The sequence below is a fragment of the Syzygium oleosum genome, unplaced genomic scaffold (assembly GCF_021117445.2).
Source record: "Syzygium oleosum isolate NSW1041296 unplaced genomic scaffold, Sole_v2.1 Sole_v2.22, whole genome shotgun sequence".
Lineage (NCBI taxonomy): Eukaryota > Viridiplantae > Streptophyta > Magnoliopsida > Myrtales > Myrtaceae > Syzygium > Syzygium oleosum.
In genome coordinates this window covers 6,713,520-6,733,943 of record NW_026607506.1, presented here as the reverse complement: position 1 = coordinate 6,733,943, position 20,424 = coordinate 6,713,520, and the positions used below count along the sequence as shown (strand labels likewise).

The following is a 20,424-nucleotide window of genomic DNA, read 5'->3' as shown; positions in this document are numbered from 1 at the left end:
GGGTAGGCTTAACTCGGGCTCTCCCAAGCCCATATCAATTCTTGTATTAAGATTCGAGTTTTTAACATGCAAGATCATTTCAATTAGGAGTTGTCACTAATCTATTTTTGGTAAGTCGATTAGAAATCCAAGTAAAGTATCGGGAGTTCTACTTTATTTCTACGAACAAGAGATTATAGATTCGGAGACTTGGTTATATTAGATTACTTTAATGTCCTTTCGGTACATTTTTTCTTTTATTTTTCAAAAATATTTTGCAGGCAGTTTGAATTGATTTTAACTTATCCACTAACATGCAAGTGATGATCATACGGGTGCGCAATTAATGCAATTAACACTCAAATAACAAAAGCAAGCAAATTGCAAGAAAGTAAAGAAATCGGTCACACCAAAACAATCAAATATTTTTGGGGTTTTCTTTTATCTTGAAATGAAGTCTAATCTACATGGCATGCGATTTCCTAACATGCAAACTATATGACATGCATATGATATTTTTGGTATTTTTATTAAAATTCGAAATTAATAAATACCCTAATTGAGCTGTCTAAAAAAATAGTTATCTAATCTAGTTAGGGATTAATTCGAACCAAATCCTATCCCGTCTAAGAAAACTATTTTAAACATGCAAGCATTATCTAAAATCCCATCCACTAAGGAAAATCACATTTAAAACCTATTCTAATCTATTCTAGAATTTACCCTAATACTATTTAAATAAGCAATATTATCTAACAATCTTATTAAGCCTAGCAAGGAATCTTTTTGTATTTTTTAAGACAAGCAAGTTATCCAAACCAAAGATAAAGACTTACCTAATCCACACATGTGATCCACGAAGATTTCAAATTAAAGATTACGATAATCTAAAAAATAACCTATCGTCTCAGGGTTTAAATTAGAGATTATTGCAATCTTTAGGCACAACAATTATCCAATATTAAGTTGAAATAATTAAAAAAATGATCCAATATCTTTACCAATCAAATTAGTAATTAAATAAACTCATATCGATAACACCCTAATTATATAATGCCTAATATCTCAATCAAATTAATTAGATAACAAAATTTATCCGAATTGAGCAATTAAACAATTTATATCAAATCGGATAAAATCGTTATCTAATTTGGACGCGCGTAATCTTATCGGAATCGGACTGAATCACAACTTGCAGATGAGGCCCGGAGGACCGTTGAAACTTAGTCTCAGTGGCTAGCTCACGGTGTGGAATCGGTGAGGGAGCTCGCGGCTAGCGATCTCGAAGGAACGCTAGCGTGGAACTTGGTAGGGGATGTCTATGGCAGCCAATGAGGATGCCAATCAAACAAAGTGCAACCAATGCACACGTGTGTTGAAGTGCGAGTCCCTCCCGGAGTTGTATTTGACTATCTAGCCGAAATTCTCAAAGAACAAACAATGAAACTCAACCTGTATGTTTTCAGTGAGAAGAAAATAAAATAAAAACAAAGACCCAAACCCTTCTCTTGCGAGCCGTGGTCAATAGCCAAGAGAGTCTCCTCAACCGAGAATTTCATATTCGGCCATGTATTACTCTACGTGCTTCTCTTTACCTCCACCGCTCTGCTGTGTGGACCGCGTTGTCTCCGTGTGACGACTCAACTGGAACGTGACAGCGAGGAACAACAATGTCGTCAAAAAGCAGAGTTCGTCGGAGAGTTGGCCGACGACTTGCTGGATGTTCTCCGGGAAACAAGAGCAAGATCAGGAGGCGTCATTGAAACTGGACAGAGCAAGGCAGCGCGTCAATGGCAGGAGGAACTTCGATATGAGACGTAACAGGATCAATATGGAATTTGCCATCTTCTGGTTTTGCACGATGGTGGTGCAATCGTGCGTTCGAGCGAAACAAAGCCACTCTCCTCTCTTTCTATTCTCTGTATTGCGTATGTGGTCAGACCCAAAAGAAAAGTCTACGATATTTTTTCTTTATTCTATGTGGCCGTGTATTCTCTTAGTATCGTGGCCTCTCCCTTAGGGGTGAGCGGTTCCAGGTTCCTTACAGGTTCCACCTAGAACCTGGAACCTACCCTCGGGTACAGGTTCCTCATTTTTTGGAACCTAGAACCTACCCGTCAAAACGTGGAACCTGGAACCTATACAGGTTCCAGGGTCGGTTCCAGGTTCTAACAGGTTCTTTTTTTTTTTTTTTTTTTTCAGTTTTAGTTAATCAAAATGAAAGATCACCATTTCCACATAATCACATCCCAAACCCACCCACAAGAAAGTGCTCAACAAGAGAAGCATATATACTGTGCTTCTTATCTCATTCAAATCATTCCCCCGGAAACTTACTAATTGACATTCAGATGAGATGGACATACATTTCAAGATTAATAGGCAGCAACCTTAAGGAAAACAATAAATAGCTATTTAACGTTTTGCCTGGAGCAATAAGAAGCATAGTGGCCCATAATATTTGGAGGGAGGGATGGAGGGAAATGAAGGGAGGCCAGACAACAAAGGGAAAGTTGACACAACAAAATACCTTGATTAGCATCTGGAAGTCTTCCTTCGTTTGGAGAAACTTTTGAATCCTAAAGGTAGAAAAAAACTTAATGAATAAGGCACTCATAAGAATTATCTTGCTCACATACAGCTAAAACAGAGTACCTTACTTCCGGGAACAAAGTCGACAGTGGGACCTCCAGTGACTTCTACTGCAACAACTCCTGCTAGCTGAAACAGGCATTTCGCTCATAATGATCAATACTTGCAAATTGATAAATCATTTTTAATAGTAACCACTAGAATCGATCAGCTATATATAACATCATCCAACCACTAATCAACCAAGAACAGTACCAGTTGAACTAGACAGAGGAGATTTCCTACAAGCAACTGAGAACTAAATGCCCAGGGGATTGAAAACAATATAGATAAAGATTTGCTCTTAAAGCATCTGAATATAGAGAATATGTGGGTTATGCCAATTAAGGGCTTCCATACGTGCATGCACATTAGTTTTAAAGATGTTGCATGCTGGAGGGAATAAAACTTCAAAGTTAAATAGCAAGAATTTGAAGTCTTTTTCAAACTAAGCTAGTCATATCAACAAAGATTTCGTCCACCTATTGGGGGAGGCGACTCGTAATATGTAAGATGGAAGAACAAATCCTTTAAACAGTCTTTTCACCTGGTATAGATCTGCGTATGTAATCTTTGGACACTTGGACTTCACCTCCTCTGTATCCAACAGAAAAGCAAATGTAAATATACTGACTGAAGTTATATCTCAACTCCATTCACAAAAAAACTCTATTCATCAAAGCTATGACATTATCCATGATGGGTTCGTACAGTTGTATAGTTGAAACTCTTATAATCATAACATATCTACAGGGTAACTCATGTAAAACATATGCAAAGGTCTTAGAATTTCCTTGGTCGAGAATCATGGAAGCATTAGACTGAATACTAAACCACCCATCTTGAGCATGCTCTCATAAACTGAACATAAGATAATACATATACCTCAACTTTATGAAGACTGTAGGGATTTCTTTAAAGAAAGTATCAATGTCTAAAGCAACAACTATCTTCATGCATTCTATACTGATGAATATTGGAAATATATCTAAATTTGGTTAGATGAACCTAACACTATGCCACAGGCAAGTAACAAAAGTAAATCAGAGTCCGCAGATTAAATCCCGTTGATAAGTCCAGAGTATAACGTTAAGCCAACTAAAATTGCAAACGCACTGCTTGGCCCTTCAAGAACTTGTAAGTACATAGCATCATGTTAACAAACTTGTTAACTGTCTTCAACATAACAGACGGCGCGCCCCGCACGAGTGCACTAAACATCGTAAGATGATTAAGTCAACCATTACTCATCAAATGACACAAAACATAAGCAAAAGCAACTCCTCCAACAGCAGCAAATGAAGGAAAGCTATAATTGAAGTATTAGAAGACATACGTCCATGGAAATTGGACTCTCAAATCTCCACGCACCTACATATATTTAGTATCAAACAAGCATGCAACGGGACTCGCACAATCACAACCTACAATTGCATGCTCGTCCTCCAAACTGCCGTCGATGCATGAATAGATGAACTCCAGAAACTACTTCAGGCACGGATGCCGAAGAGGCGTAGACACCGCTCCGCCAAAGGAATCAACACCGCGAAGGCAGAGAAACCTAAAGGCAGGTAGCTCAGAAAGAGCAGGGAGCGCTCACCACAGAAATCAAGAGCGATCTTCAAGCCAGCATTGGCGCCGTGGGAGTACTCTTCCTTGTTCCGAATCGAGCCGTTCGGACCGGCGGTCTTCGTCCTCGCGTCGTAAGTCCCAGCATCGTGCCACCTGCAAAGACGAATCGCCAAAAACCGCCGGACATCAGAAACCGCGGGGGCTAAATCCGATCGACGGACGTCCGTCGCCGGCCGATCGAGGCGGGGACGGAACCGTAATGCGCGTAATCGGGAGCTCGAGACCCTCGAACCGGGACGAACGCCGCGCCGGCCCTTGAGGGTATTCGGTCGCTGGCAATCTCGCGTAGGGCGTTCCAGCGAGCGAGCGAGAAGGACGGCCGGAATTGCACCTCCGAGGAGAGACGGTGGGAGCCCGCCGGAACCCTAGCAGAGCGTGAGAACGGCAGAAATGCAGAAATGCTCGCAAGTGGAAGTGAAACAGACGGGAAAGAAAAGACCAAAAAATAATTGTAATCTGTTTTAGGGATTCCGGTTCCTAAAAATGGGAAATCGGGAACCGGACCCTCTCTTCATGGAACCGGGAACCGAACCGAACCCGCCGGTTCAGCTCTGCGGTTTCCGATTCTATCCGGGAACCGTGCTCACCCCTACTCTCCCCTCTACTGGTCTTCGAATGAGTCCTTTTTATATGAAAAACAACATGGGGCCCTCAAGGAAAGAACGTGATGTGATTTCCAATTAGGGATGCATTGAAATATATATTTTTTATTCTTTTCCTTCTTTTGTCATTTCTCAAGAACCCACATCTTCTGACCAATCCTTTCTTTCCTTTCTTTAATCCTTTTATCCGCAAATTTGTATCCACCGGCTTGAGTGAATCCTCTTTCCTCAATTCTTGCTCCGATAACACTTGACTTTCCAATTGTTTCTTGACCAAATTTTTGCAGGCAATCCACAAATATCAAATTTTCCCTCTTTCTCTGTATTCGTTCTTTCAAATAATCATATGACCAAAAGATTTTCATGATATTGTCTCGATATCCCCTAATTTGATGTATCACACGCGCAATGCACATGTCAATCTTGACCACTTTAGGAAATAAACGGGTTTGGCCGAATCTTTAATTCGCACGGGCTTGATCCAATTAATTCCATTGAGTTCAGAACCTCTGCACTTGAGTCCATCAACTCCAGTTCAATTAAATTCTATTAAGTCCATCTGCCGGTCCAATGCCAAATGCAATGAATAAACTATATGCTATGCTGACTATTTATATTATTTTTGTTTAGGGGTTCAAAATTAATCCCTAATTTTTGTGCAAATATTTCTAAATGGTGGGTCAAAATTTAGGTGTCAACACCAATTTAATCTTAAACATTCTTACAATTTGCCAATTTAGTCTTTTCGGTCAATTTTGGCTTAAAATTGATGACGTGACAGTCTAGTCAGTGCTGACCATTTTATATGGCATGTCTAGTATTGACGTGGACAATTTTTGCAAAATTTTAAATTTTTTTTCTTTTTCCCATTTTCCCTCTGCCGGCCATTGCTAGGCCTTGTTGATCGTCGACGATCTCCACTGGCCTCAGGCAAGGGCCGCCCATGCCGACCTTAGGCTAGCCTAAATGTGGATGTTTCTCGCTCGAGGGTAGCCCTCGCTTGAGGCTCGTGGGTTGCCATCCATTGACGAGGCTCGATGATGTAGATGGAGGGGAAAAAGGGAAAACGAAAACAAAAACTTATGAAAAAAAGGAAAAGGAAAAAAATTTAAAAATAAAAAATTGTAAAAATTGTCTACATCGGCGCTAGCCGTGCCATGTAGAACGGCCAGCGTTGACTAGACTTCCATGTCAACGATTTTCGTCCAAAATTGGCCAAAATGACTTAATTGGCAAATCTTAGAAGGTTTAGAGTATTAAATTACAGATTATCAAAATGTTTATGACAAAATTGGTATAATTGAAAGGTTTATGATTAAGATGACATAATTGAAAGGTTTATGATTGAATTGGCCGCTGTAAAATAAGTTTAGGACTTTTTGGATAATTTTCTCGACATCAGCTTGGTCAAGGGTTATGAAACGAGCAGGGAATCCAACGCGAGGATCAACACGGCCCAAATCGCACGCCCACGACGTTAGTAAGAAGTCAAATGACCATCTTGGCGTTTTGGATAAAATCTTCAATGTTCAATACACCTTGGGCTGAGCTCGCCTGAGAAACTTCCGAAATTTTGAAGGCCTCCGACACTAGCCGTTGCTTTTATGTGGTAGTGGCAGCGTGCCTCTTTCTTTTTTGTGTTATGGCTCATTCTCAGTTTGTCCTTTTGCTGTCTGATTTTCTATAGGATGTTTGAAAACAACACGTTTTACATTGATCAAGGACTAGATGTCCGACAAACCAGGATACAAATAGCTGCAGGATATTTTGACTTTAACGATCGCTGCTTCGGCAAATATCTTCCTGCCTCTGCCCTAACGTGGGAGATGATCATCGACTGGGTATGAATAAAGAAAACACTCAATCCCAAATGGGCTCGACTAGGGTCACTCGTGATGTTTGAGATAGAGAAAGGAAACTGCCATGTCATCCATAGCACCTCGAATCTTGCAATCGGGGTCGCCTAGTCAAAAGTTTTGCGATGTCCTCTGCGCATAGGCTTGCCTCTCTGATTTCTGTTACCCGGCGTCTCGCTGTCTTGTACCTTCCTTGTTTTGAATCTGCATCTTTAAGAAGCACGGCATTCTCATTGGCTCGACTCTCAAATCTTGAACATGGGCGCTTACCCTAGATAGAAACTGTATTTTCTTAAGAAGAGCAAATAGCCAAGCTTTTGCGCTGCGGACGTGACGACACATTCAGCCATTTTGCTCAGTGCAAATATTGTCTTTGATCGAGTAAAAAATTCTGCTGTCAGGATGGCTCAACTACTAGTTCTAGCAAATGCCTTCCGTCTACCCGTTCTTGTAGGTGACTGGACACACAACCTAGGGATAAGACACTCGGTACCCAAATATCTCACAATTGCAGTCGATTGACTTTTAACCATTTCAGCGGTACACTTATACACATCTTAGATTTGCCTTGATGTGCTTTTGAGCTTGATCTACATGTTTTGTTCGCTGAATTTCTCCTTTGAACTGCGAATATCCTTGTTTAATTTGGCTGAAGGCACTGTTACCTTAAGTCCAATGCCTTCTATCCTCCTATTTATCTTACCTTGTCATTCTACTCCAATCCTTCAAAGAAGATATATTTTGCTTCAATTCTCTGATTTTAGCGTTGTAATTTTGTTTCCTGCGCTTAATTTAAGCAAATCTTGTACTCTGCACTGTAAATCACTGATTTTTCTTCCTTCCTGGACTGAGCTCCAGCTTATGCTGTATGCATTGATTGTGTTCTTTTTGTTGTTGATTTACCAACGTATATGAAGATCTACTTGCGTCTCTGTTTGGATGGCAATTTCAAGGTGAAGAGCAGAGGAGTTCATAAGATGACCAATGTTTTTTTTTCTGCAACCGTCAGCTCTGCTATGCTTGATTTTGCAATTGACATAAGAAAGATGAGACGGAGCAAGCACTCGCCCATGCCTTTCAACCAGGGTTGCGGTATCGAAAGGGCGTATGGGATGTTAATTCGTCCCACACGTAGCCGAACTCCTGGATTTAAGATCTCTAGAATTTGTCAGACCAAATTCTTTACAGATGCACCTCGATAACTTGACTTCTCCGACCCTACTCAAAGCTTTAAGTGTCCAATCCACTTGTTTCCTAAATGGATTGTTGCAGCTCCGATGTGATTTTAACTTCAAGTCTTTGATCGTGTTAAAATATGTCTCGAGTTTGAGCCCGTTGAACGAAACCTGACCCAAGATTTATTAAAGGAAAGTCCGAAATTGATTATATGTGAAGTCACGGACCAGAGTTTCTTACTTGGATTATGCGTGTGTATATATATATATATAAGTCAAGGTCAAGAATGGAAAGTGTTTTTTCCAAAAGGTGTCCTTTTCCGTGTTGGACTTGTTCCAAGAGGAAAAGGTTGACCGAGTAGACCCACGAATAAATATGGGCTGTTCTTCCTTTCTTTCGTTGGAACAGAGGGTGTGTTATGGTTGCCACAAGAAGAATCTCTTAAGCGCCGCTAATGTGAGTGCTTGATGTTCCGTGGCTGTGACAATGTGGGTCTTCGTGCAGTGAAGTCTTTCTTCGGCAAATTACATCTAAGAATTCGAGTGTTCAAATCGTGAAAATCTTGTGTTAAGATTTGTGTGTAATTCCTTTGTGAGATTGAGAGATTATTTCGTAAGAAATTATGGGGCTAAATACTACGTGAGCTATTAGGTATAATTGAGGCTTGGAAAACACCGAGAGTGTTTGAGTGACTCGAGTATGGTTGTAATATCCATTGTATCGCTTGATCTATAGTGGAATTTTGTGCTGTTCTCCCTATGGACGTAGGTCACTATGACCGAACCACGTAAATCTGGCGTCCGATTTATTTTCTTGTTCTGTCAATTTTATTGTTTGATTGCTTGGCTTCCGCAACAATTGGTATCAGAGCTTGGCTTGGCTGAGTTAAAGCGAATTGATGGCGGCAGAAGACGGAAAAGTGAGAATCGACAGATTTGATGGGAAGGACTTTGGTTTCTGGAAGATGCAGATTGAGGATCATTTATATCAGATGAAACTGCACTTGCCCATATTTGGAGAGAAGCCAGAGATGATTAAGCAAGCTGATTGGGAATTGCTGGATAGACGAGGTTTAGGTGTTATTTGGCTGACGTTGGCTCGTAACGTCGCGTTTAACATCATGAATGAGAAGACCACTGCGGGTTTGATGAAAGCCCTGTCGGACATGTACAAGAAGCCCTCTGCGATCAACAAAGTCTACTTGATGCGACGTCTGTTTAACTTAAAGACGAGCAAAGGTGCGTCAATTGCTAATCATATTAATGAATTCAATGTGATTGTTAGTCAATTGAGTTCAGTTGATATTGACTTTGAAGATGAGGTACGTGCTTTGATTCTATTATCCTCATTGCCTGATTGTTGGAATACTACTGTTAAACATCATGAATGACGTTGGATAGACGAGGTTTGGGTGTTATTCGGCTCACGTTGGCTCGTAACGTCGCGTTTAACATCATGAATGAGAAGACCACTGCGGGTTTGATGAAAGCCCTGTCGGACATGTACGAGAAGCCCTCCGCGATCAACAAAGTCTACTTGATGTGACGTCTGTTTAACTTAAAGACGAGCAAATGTGCGTCAATTGCTGATCATATTAATGAATTCAATGTGATTGTTAATCAATTGAGTTCAGTTGATATTGACTTTGAAGATGAGGTACGTGCTTTGATTCTATTATCCTCATTGCTTGATTGTTGGAATACTACTGTTACTGCTGTTAGCAATTCCTCTGGGTCAACAAGTTTGACGTTTGATGGTGTTCGAGATTTAATTCTGAGTGAGGACATCCGTAGAAGAGAATCTGGTGAACATGTATCTGTTGCTTTAGTAGGTGAAAGAATAGGAAGAACTAGTACACGTGTTAGTAGGAGTAGTATGAACTCGAATAGACATAGACAGTCTAGGACTGGTGGTATTGTCTGTTTGAGCTGTGGCAAAAGGGTGCATCTTAGAAGGGATTGCTTTAAGCTGAAAAACGAGAAGGGTAAAGGAATTAGAGTTGAGTCTGCGGATGATGTTGCGGCTATAGTAGATAGTAATTCGGATAGTGCTGATTTTGTCTTGTCTGTCACTGATTATTCATCATTTGGCGGATAAATTATAGATTATGGTTGTTCTTTTCACGCTACACTAAACAGGAACTGGTTTACTACTTATCAGTGCACTGATAGTAGTAAAGTACAGTTGGGAAACAACGCTGAATGTGATGTTGTAGGTGTTGGTGATGTTAGAATCAGAATGCATGATGGTATTGTGTGGACATTGACTGGAGTGAGGCATGTTCCAGAGTTGAAGAAAAATCTGATTTCTTTGAGTGCCTTGGATTCAGCTGGGTGTCGGTAATATTCAGAATGTGGAGTTCTGAAAGTTGTTCGAGGTGCCTTGGTGATAATGAAAGGAATCAAGCATAGTGGCCTGTATGAGCTTCAAGGTGAGACAGTGATGGAATTCACTGTAGAGACGTCGGATGCATCAGTTCGAGAGTCTGAATTGTGGCATATGCATTTGGGGCACATTAGCGAGAGCAGCCTGAAGGTTCTAAGTGAAAGAAATTTGCTATGTGGTTATGTGGCTAATGAACTGAATGTATGCAGGTGCTGTGATTTAGATCAACAACGCAAAGTGCAGTTCAGTACGATTGTCAAAGAAACCATGGATATTGCAGAATTAATTCACTTGAATGTTTGCAGGTTGTTACGATTTCCTTCGAGGAAGAGTGCCAGATTTATGCTAACAGTTGTTGATGACTACTTGAGGAAGACTTGGGTGTTTGTGCTAAGGCACAAGTTTGATGCTGTTGTCAAGATCATGCAGTTGAGAGCTTTGATTGAAAATGAGACTGGTAAAACGATCAAGCAGGTGCGGACTGACAGTAGTATGGAGTTTTGCTCGAAACTGTTAAACGTATTCTGCATGAAGGAAGGCATAGTGAAACACCGCACTAGTGCCAATGAACCATAATATGTTGCAGAGTTGATGAGCAGAACATTACTAGAGACGGCTCATAAAATGCTTTCTAGTGCTGGTATGGCTAGAAAATTCCTAGCGGATGCGCTTAGTATGGCGAGCTACCTGAAAAATAGATCCCCATCGACTGTGATTGGATGTCGGACTCCCGAAGAAGTGTGGTCAGGTAACGTTGTTGATTATTCTGTTCTTAGAATATTTGGTTGTCCATGTTATGTTCGAGTTAGTGATGGTAAGCTCGATGGAAGGACAAGAAAGTGCATGTTCCTAGGTTATGCACAAGGTGAGCGGGGTTATAAGTTGTGGTGCCCGGAATTAAATTCATCTATTATCAGCAGAGAAGTTACATTTGACGAGTCTCCAGTACTTCTGGCTAGGAGTGTTAATAACAGTGTTTATACGGATTTGGACGGTGTTCAGCTTGAGGTGGAGTTGCAATCAGATACTCCTGAGGTAGCGGGTACTAGCGAAGTAATCGACACGGATGGTGCTTGTAGCGAGGTGGAGCCTATTGAGCCAACAGTTGCTGTAACTGCTGAAATTGACAAAGTGCGTATTCAGTCTCCCGATAGATATTGATGCAACGATGATTTTGCTTTATCTGCGATTGAGGAGGTTGTGTCAAAAAATCCTTGTGGAGCAGTTAAAGGTGCATGTGGAGTTGGTGTTCTGATGAGGTCCACGGCTATGGTGAAGTTCAAGAGAGGCTTGGACTTGGAAGACGTATGTGGCAGTTGAGTCCATTGGGGCTATGAGAGAATAGTAGCGAAATTCGGATTCTATTAAAGCGATTGTGACTTGGCTCAAATGTCGAGTCAAGGTGGAGATTGTTAAAATATGTCTCAAGTTTGAGCCCGTTGAACAAAACCCGACCCAAAATTTATTAAAGGAAAGTCCGAAATTGATTATATGTGGACGTTTGCCGCGGAAATATAGAATGCTCGTTTGGCGTTGGAATAGAAAAGCAGAAAGAAATAAAATATTCTTTCCTATTTCCTGTTGAAGTCACGGACCAAAGTTTCCTACTTGGATTATGCGTATATATATCCAAGGGGATTGGCTTTTCCTAATAATCTTCTTCTCGAGAAGTTCTTGTATTTCTTTTGACAGAAATTTAGAACTTCATGATTCATTTGAGAAGGTCTGGCTTTAGTAGGAATGTCCTTTTCTGAAAATCATGGTTCATAAGGCAAATCAACTATATGGCATTTTCGTGACCAAAAAGCATTGGGAATATTTGAACATATGGAATATTTGATTTGATTTTCAAGACTGGATATCATTTTTTGAAGACTTGTTTCAGAGAGATTTTTGTCAATCTTTTTGTATTCAAGATCTTCTTTAAGAAATTGAAGATGAGTCTCTTTGTCTTGAATAATACAATTTATTTCAGAAATAGAATGTTCTTGAAGGGTATTTAAATTTCTGGTTTGGGGTTTTGAAATGAAATCAAAACATATCCTTTTGCCTAAAGTTTCTGTTTCAACACCTTTTTCAGAAACTTTAAAAGGTTGTATTAAACTGATAAAAGGTGATCTCAGAATAACATTTTGTTTGATATTTTTAACAAGAAGAAAAGGAGTCTTAAAAGAAATTTGGTCTTTTACAACTTCTGCTTTAGGGATTTTAAAGCTTATATTTAGCTTATTCCCGGATGCTGATTTAAGGGACTGAGAAGTTTTTTCAAAATATATGGTTGGTATAAGACCTTGTTTTATACAATTGAGATCTGCGCCAGTATAAAAAAAGGCTGTTGTTTTTAAAACAAATTCATTATGGACTCTTATGGTAATATTGATAATCCATTTTCTGATTGTTATTTTAGAAAGCATCAAAAAGAAGTTTGTATCAGAAGGAGAAGGGAGCTCATGATTTTCATTTTCTTCAAAATCTTCTTCCTTTTGTTTTCCTTTTAGAGTTTTTATTTTAATATCCAAAATTTCTCGTTGCATAATTATCTGAGCAGCTTTGAGATTTTGGATTTCTTGCTTTTGTTTATTAATTTCGTGATTAAGATCACTTATAGAAATAGGTTTAAGACTTGTCTTCTTTTCCCTATTAAGAATGGTAGAAATATTATAACGATTATCAGAATGGGAAACTGGCTTGGGTTTTTGGAAATTATTTAAATACTTTATTTTTGTTTCTGGGTCAATGATTTCATCAAAAGTTTGTAAAAGAATTTCTTCTTCTTTTGTCAAAACATTTATTTCAAAATTAGCAGCATCTTCATCTTCACTTTCTGAAGTCGAGGATGAAGAGGTTTCTAAATCACAAATCTGCAAACCTTTTTCAAAACTAGATTCATCAGAAGAACTGCTGTCAGCTTCAGCCATTATTTGGTTGAGCTGATTGATAGTTTCTTTATCTAAATCTAATTCATTAACATTTTTGCTAATTTTACAAAATCGAGAAGTATGGCCTTTTTTGCCACAATTATAACAAGTAATATTTCTAAAATTTTTCTTTGGTTTTTTGGTTTTATCAAAACTGTCATTTTCTTTCTTTTTAGAAAACTTTTTGTCAAATTTCTTCTTATAAGGTTTCTTATAAGATTTCTTTTGATCCTTTTGTTTAGAAAGGCATTTTCCTGAGCGTTTGGGTTTTTCAAAAGATGGGTCATACTGAGCACAAAAATCTCCTAATCCTTTGTTAGAAAGTTTTTGTTCCTCTTTGATCTGTTTTTGAAGACGAATGTTGGTACATAATTGTGTATCTATTTTATAAACATAAGAGGTCAATTCACCATAAGAAAGATGTTCATATGGAATTTAGTTCCCATATTCTTCTCTTATCTTATTGCGAACTTGCTCTCCTATGAGTTTTGGCAAACCAGCAAGAAATTTTTCTTTCCAAAATGGTTGGTTACAATCTGCTCTTTGGAAAACTCTTTGTAAAAATATTTCTTTATATTCTCTAAATTCTCCTAAAGATCTACATTTCATATTGGATAAAAGATCTTGATTTTTATCAAGAATATGAGAAGAGTTTCCTAGAAAATGTTGGGATATAGAGAATATCAAGGTATTGACAGCATCTTGAATGGGTTGGTCATTTTCATCAACTATACTTTGGCCAAAGAGGTCAAGTTTATAAGCATTTAAAATTTGGGATCTTTGCTCATCATTCATGTAGTTATCCCACCATCCTTTGAGCTGGCCTGTAAATCCAGCTATTAAAAGATAGGCAACAGAATGATCGGAAGTGTCTGGAATAGTTTTATAAGTATTTGCAAGCATGACCATTTGAGTCAAGATGTTTATGAGGTTTTGTTCAGAAACACCATCAATATTCCATTCATAAATTGCATCAGAAGAATATTTGTTTTGGTTTTTTGAAAAGGTTTCTTTGTGAGAATGTCAGGAGGAGTAGCACGGGAATAATATAATTTTGGGGATCTTTCCAAGTGATACGGTTTATTTCAGGGATTGATTCTGTATCAGATTTATCTAAAAGATTGATTTGATTGGAAGGTTTAGAACGATCAGGAGTGTCTTTAACACTCAGATTTTGTATTAAAGGAGTGTCTAGAATCAAAGGGTTTTTGGGATTTAAAACTGCTTTTTCTTTGAGGAGTTTCCTTCTGTCCTCTAAAGCTTTAGCAAATTCAAGAGTGGGATTTTTTGGAATTTCAAAATTCTTAAAAAGTGGAGGTTTTAAATCTTTTTTAGAAGTTAATTTTGAAGAAGATGAAAAGTTATTTTGGACAGAGATTTCTATTCGGTCTAATTGTTTTCCTATAGTATGAAGATGTTGGTTTGAAAAATTATTTTGTTCAACAATTTTCTTGATTCCTATGCCATCTATTTCAGAGGCTGCTTTGAAAGGAGAAGCTATTATTTCAGTTTCTCGGTGTTCAAATTTTATCTTTCTAAGAGGAGGATGATTAGACTCGATGACTTGGTCATTGTCTAATTTCCATTTATAAAATTAGTCTAGAACAAAAATTTGTTTTTCTTCTAGAAATTTATTTTCAAACCAATCAAAGAAGAATACTTGGATTTCATGTTGGTACATGTAATCCTAATACTCTTTTTTGATTTTGAGTGCTTGGTTTCGAAAATTTTTAACGAACCATTCTCTGATTTGTTTGTTTTCAAAAGAATTAAATTCTTGATTTAAAATTATTTTATCTGGTTCAAAAACTAATTTTAAAACATTGATTTCAGGATTTTCCATTTTAGAAGGAGTTGGATCAGGGAAATCAGGAGTATGTTGATAAACTGGCCTGGAAATTCCTGACCTGCTATCTATTCCACTGATGTTAGGAAGAGGAGGAGCACTTGCAGATGCTTCCTCAGGATTATTCAAAGGAACATTAGGAATAGTATCTATAGATCTTCGAGAAGAAGTGGAATGCCAAGAAGGAATTGTTCTGATGTCACAAGACCTCCTAGGAATATCAACAGATCTTCTGGAAAATTGAATAGTTACTCTTCCTTCAGGGTGTTGAATAATATTGGTAGGATCAGAATTTTGAATGATTTGCTGGGGAATTCGGTTTTCTAATTCCCATTGATCAGGAAGGGTTATTTGATTCCAAGGAATGGTCCTAGGAATGGTAATATTTGCTTTAGAAATATCTGTTTGTAAAAGAAGAGTTTCTCTATTGGAATTTAGTTTAAAAACTTTGCTACCAAAAGCAGAATTCATTACTTTGTAATAAACTCTGTAAAGAAGGGCTATGGGAATAGAACCTTCAGCTATAGAATAATTATGGGTTTTAATTTGAAGTGTGAGAGATTTTAAAATATTTTTGTCTTTGAGAGAAATGGTAAGACCAGGATGACTATCAAAATGAATTGGTCCGCTGCAGAGACTTGTTTCTACGACTCCAAGAATAGACTCATCATATTTTAAAAGTCTCGCATCTCTTAAAACAAGGAGTAAAGAAGTATCTAAACCTTCTTTAGTAAGGGTTTTTGCACCAACCTGTACTAGTCCTATATGCATATAATTCCATTTTTGAGAATGTTTCTTTATAGAATCTTTGTTCAAAAGCTGTATTGAAGCAAAGGAATTAGAAAGTGGTATATCTCTTTCTTCAGTAACAATGACATAATCATTATGACCAAAAAGTTTAAACTTTGAATGCTCATAAATTTGATTAAGCTTGATTTTTGGAATGAACCAATTTTCAATAGATTTATTGAAATCTTCAATGCTAATTTCTTCTCTGTTTACTGGTCCTTGGTCTGAGGATATTTGTGATAAAGAACTAGAGGAAGACTCAAATCTTCTTAATAAGTTCATTGCAAAAGACTACTTTCTTCTTTTCAATTGATCTCGACGATGCTGACCAACGGACTCACCACCCCACTGGTTTTACTGCCGGGACCACATCCATAGATCAATAGAAAAGATCTCCACGAAGGAAATCGCCTTCACTGCAAATGATCTTATATAGAATATCTTTATCGACCCCTTGGCTTTGATACCATTAGTGGCCTAGGATCTGGTCCTAGGAATGGTAGTATTTCTAGTTCTACTTATAGAGACAATAAATTCTAATATAAAAGTGATTAATTCTACACAAAAAACTATGAGATAAATAAAATTAAATAAAAGAGCGAACATTATAAATTATAAAGAAACCATAAGCAACATATAAAACGAGAAGTAGAATCACTAAACCAACCATGTAGGTGGTATTGGTAAATAGTAATTAAAGGGGCAAAACGGTAAGAAGAAGTAAGGATATATAACGAATGTAGTAAATTGCTTTAAAGTAAAGTACATACCATCCACAGGTGGTTCGACCTGCCGATTGTGGGGTATGTAAATGTAAATGCAAGAAAGAAATTAAAGAGAGATAACTGTTATTTAAACAAGATGGAAAGATTATAATAACAGTATTGAAAGATTACAACTGAAATGTAGATATTGAAGTGCAAGTGCGAAAATATATAAAAGCCTTTGTATTCTCAGATCATGAGCAAGATCTGGAATATAAGATGATTCAGGGATGTTATAAAATCTCCAGGAAGTAATGAGACTTACTGGTTATGAAAGAGATATGGAAAGGTTATGAGATGAATGATCTCTTATTTCTTCAGGGAAGGATTGGAGAGATCTGGAGAAACTGGAGAGGTTTTGAGAGATATGGAATTCTGAGAGAAATGTTGTGTGTGTTTTTTTTCCTTTGGGGAATGAGGTCTGAATATATAAGCAAGTTGGCTTCCTTTAGAAAATAGTTCACGGGTGGTACTATAGCAAACAGTAGTAAGTACACAGTGTTACAGTGAACAGACACAATTATGAAAGCTTATGAAAAGAAAAGTAAAAGGACAGACAGACTCCTTTCGGTCTAAAAATTATGACAAATTATGAAAAGAGCAGGAGTCTTTCGGTGCCTTTTTCAGAATCTTGAGAGATCTTCTGGTAGCTCTTCTTCTTCTTCTTCTTCTTCATCCTTTACATCCCCCTAATTAGCGGGAATGGGAGGTATTCCTGGAATGCCATAACAGTCATCCTCATTGGAATTTCCGCTGTGATGTGATTGAGAAGAACCAGTTTCTTCAAGTTGAGAAATGGCTTGTTTTAGCATTCTTGCTAACTGTTGATGGGATTTAGCAGATGCTAATTTAGAAAGTACGAACCCTTTATCATGGAGGAAGGGGGTGATATCATCAGAACTAATTGGGTTAGAGCCTCTAGAAATTAGCCATTCTGAGACGGCTTGTTTGGTAACTCTATCAAAGAATTTAAAGCCATCCCATCATTTGACTTTGAATCGTCTTATGAGAATGGGAATGCCAGTTTCAATGGCTTTTATATAATCAAAATGCCATCCAAGAACCCAAGATACTCCAAAATAATAGAAAAAGAGCATCAGTTTGGGAAAGTTTTTCTCATATGGAAGTGGAGTAAATTTTTCAAGGAAAAGTTCATAACTAGGTTGGATCTTTGGGTGGATAATTTCGTCAATGGGTCCCAAATGTTCCCACCATCTAATGAACCAATATGGAACTAATTTGATATCAAATCCTTCGAAGAAAAATAGCCAAGTATGAGAGTTATTGGCATTTCTTCTCCAAAAAGTGTTCCACCAAGCTTGTTGGTAGTCAAAATATGAAAAAGATGTTCTGTATGGTAAGAATTCAGACATCTTGATATCAAATTTTTTCAAGGCCAAGGGATTGGGTTTCCACTGAGAAGGGTGAATGACCTTATGAATTCTGGCTGTGGAATAATTGGTGTGGCCTTTATCAGAAAAGTGACGGAAGGTCACAGATTTTGTTTCTGTTAAAATCTTTTCATAAAATTCCATGGTTTTATAAATATCATATGGAGTATAATTGAAATTTTTCAGAAAACATGTTCTTTGCAAAGAGGTAAGGGTCCTCATTATAAAATCCATTTTCAACATTACAAACGTTCTGGAATATTGATTTATGGAAAAATTTTGATTTTGGAGGGGTTGCTAGAGTGGGCTGAATGACCACCTCACTAGAAATTCTTTTTCCCATTGTGCTTTGAGTAGCTATAGGAGAAGGGTCGGGACTTACCATAGTTATTAAAGATTGAGGTTGGTTTTTGAAAGCTTGTTGAAGAAGCTGCAAAGCTTCTTCTTGAGATAACTTGGTTATGTTATATTGTGAGAGTTTATTGAAATCAGAAGGATTTTCTGTAAGAGGAATGGGTTCTTTCTTGACTAGATTAGAAATGGTAGTAATATTTAATGATGGCTGGGTAGCCTGGAGCCAGGTCTTGATGTTGGTTAACCCGGAGGATTTTTTCTCTGAAGAAGGTTTTGCGACTTCTTTGCCTTTGTCTCTTCTGGTGGGTTTGTTGGATTTGGGAGGCATTTTCCCTGTAAAAATTCTCTTGTGAGAAAATCTGGGAGAGAGTTCGAAGAACCATTTATGAATTCTATATCAAAATCAAAAACAGATAAAATCGCTTGCCATCTAGCAAAGATTTGTTTAGAAGCAATATTTTGAACATCTTTCTGCAAAACATCTTTTGCAAATTTGCAATCAATTCTTAGCAAAAATTTTTGATTTAAAAGTTCTCCTTGAAACTTTGAAATAGAAAGAACAATAGCAAGAATTTCCTTTTTAATACTAAAGTAATTCTTTTGACAATTGTTTCAATGTTTGGAGACAAATTGAACAATCTGTTCTTTATTGTCTTTGGATTGTTTAAGAATTCCTCCATAACCAATGTCGGAAGCATTAGTTTCAACAATTTTAAAAGCAAAAGGATCAGCAAGATGTAAACAAGGAATTTCCTTGACAGTTTGTTTGATTTGTTTCACAATATCAGTGTGGACCTGAGTCCATGGTGGAGGATCTTTTTTGAGCCTCTGATGGAGTGGTTCGCAAATAATGTTGATACGAGGAAAGAATTCGATAATGTAATTCAGACTTTCAAGAAATCTTTGCAATTGATTTTTGTCCCTGATTTCATCAGGAAATTTTTTAGAAAATACTATCGATCGTTCAATGGGTATGATGGTTCCTAGATGAATGTAATGTCCTAGGAAGCGTATCCTTGTTTTGAAAAGGGATATTTTAGTAGGTGAAACTACTAAACCATTCTTTTTCACAATGTTGATAAAATGATTGATATGTTTAAAATGTTTTTCTATGGATGTAGAAAATATTAAAATATCATCTATGTAAACTATGATGTAATCAGAACAAGAATTAAAAATATCGTTCATTATCCTTTGGAATTCAGAAGGGGCATTTTTTAATCCAAAAGGCATGACATTCCATTCATTTTGGCCAAAAGGAACAGTTAAAGCTATTTTGTACCTATCCTTTTCGCTAATTTGAATTTGCCAGAAGCTTGATTTCATATCAAATTTTGAAAAGATTTTTGCATCATGAAGTCTATTCAACAAATCCTTTTTATTAGGAATCGGCTATCTTATCCATTTTAAAGCTGTATTTAAAGGTTTATAATTTATTACCAATCTTGGAACTCCTCTTTCTAGTTCAGCATTCTTGTTGACATAGAAAGCTAAGCAACTCCAATATATATATTAGTTAAGGTCAAGAATGGAAAGTGTATTTTTCAAAAGGTTTCCTTTTTCGTGTTGGACTTCTGTTCCAAGAGGAAAGGTTGACCGAGTAGACCCACGAATAAATATGGGCTGTTCTTCCTTTCTTTCGTTGGAACAGAGGGTGTGTTATGGTTGCCACAAGAAGATTCTCTGAAGCGCCGCTAATGTGAGTGCTTGATGTTCCGTGGCTGTGGCAATGCGGGTCTTCGTGCAGTGAAGTTTTTCTTCGGCAATTACATCCAAGAATTCGAGTGTTCAAGTCGCGAAAATCTTGTGTTAAGATTTGTGTGTAATTCCTTCGTGAGGTTGAGAGATTATTTCGTAAAGAATTGTGGGGCTAAACACTGCGTGAGCTATTGGGTGTAATTGGGGTTTGGGAAATACCGAGAGTGTTTGAGTGACTCGAGTGTGGTTGTAATCTCCGTTGTATCGCTTGATCTATAGTGGAATTCTGTGCTGTTCTCCCTGTGGACGTAGGTCACTACGACCGAACCACCTAAATCTTGTGTCCGATTTATTTTCTTGTTCTGTCAATTTTATTGTTCGATCGCTTGGCTTCCGCAACAAA

At 37.7% G+C, this 20,424-nt stretch overlaps 1 long non-coding RNA gene across 1 annotated transcript; it reads right to left on the bottom strand.

Moving 5' to 3' along the window:
* Nucleotides 1-2,447: 2,447 nt before the first annotated feature.
* LOC115693116 (uncharacterized) lies at nt 2,448-4,335 on the bottom strand. Its single transcript, XR_008818844.1, has 4 exons — nt 4,211-4,335; nt 3,158-3,207; nt 2,635-2,700; nt 2,448-2,558 (listed from the first exon to the last, which is right to left on the bottom strand). It is a non-coding gene; the product is annotated as an uncharacterized LOC115693116 (long non-coding RNA).
* Nucleotides 4,336-20,424: the final 16,089 nt, after the last annotated feature.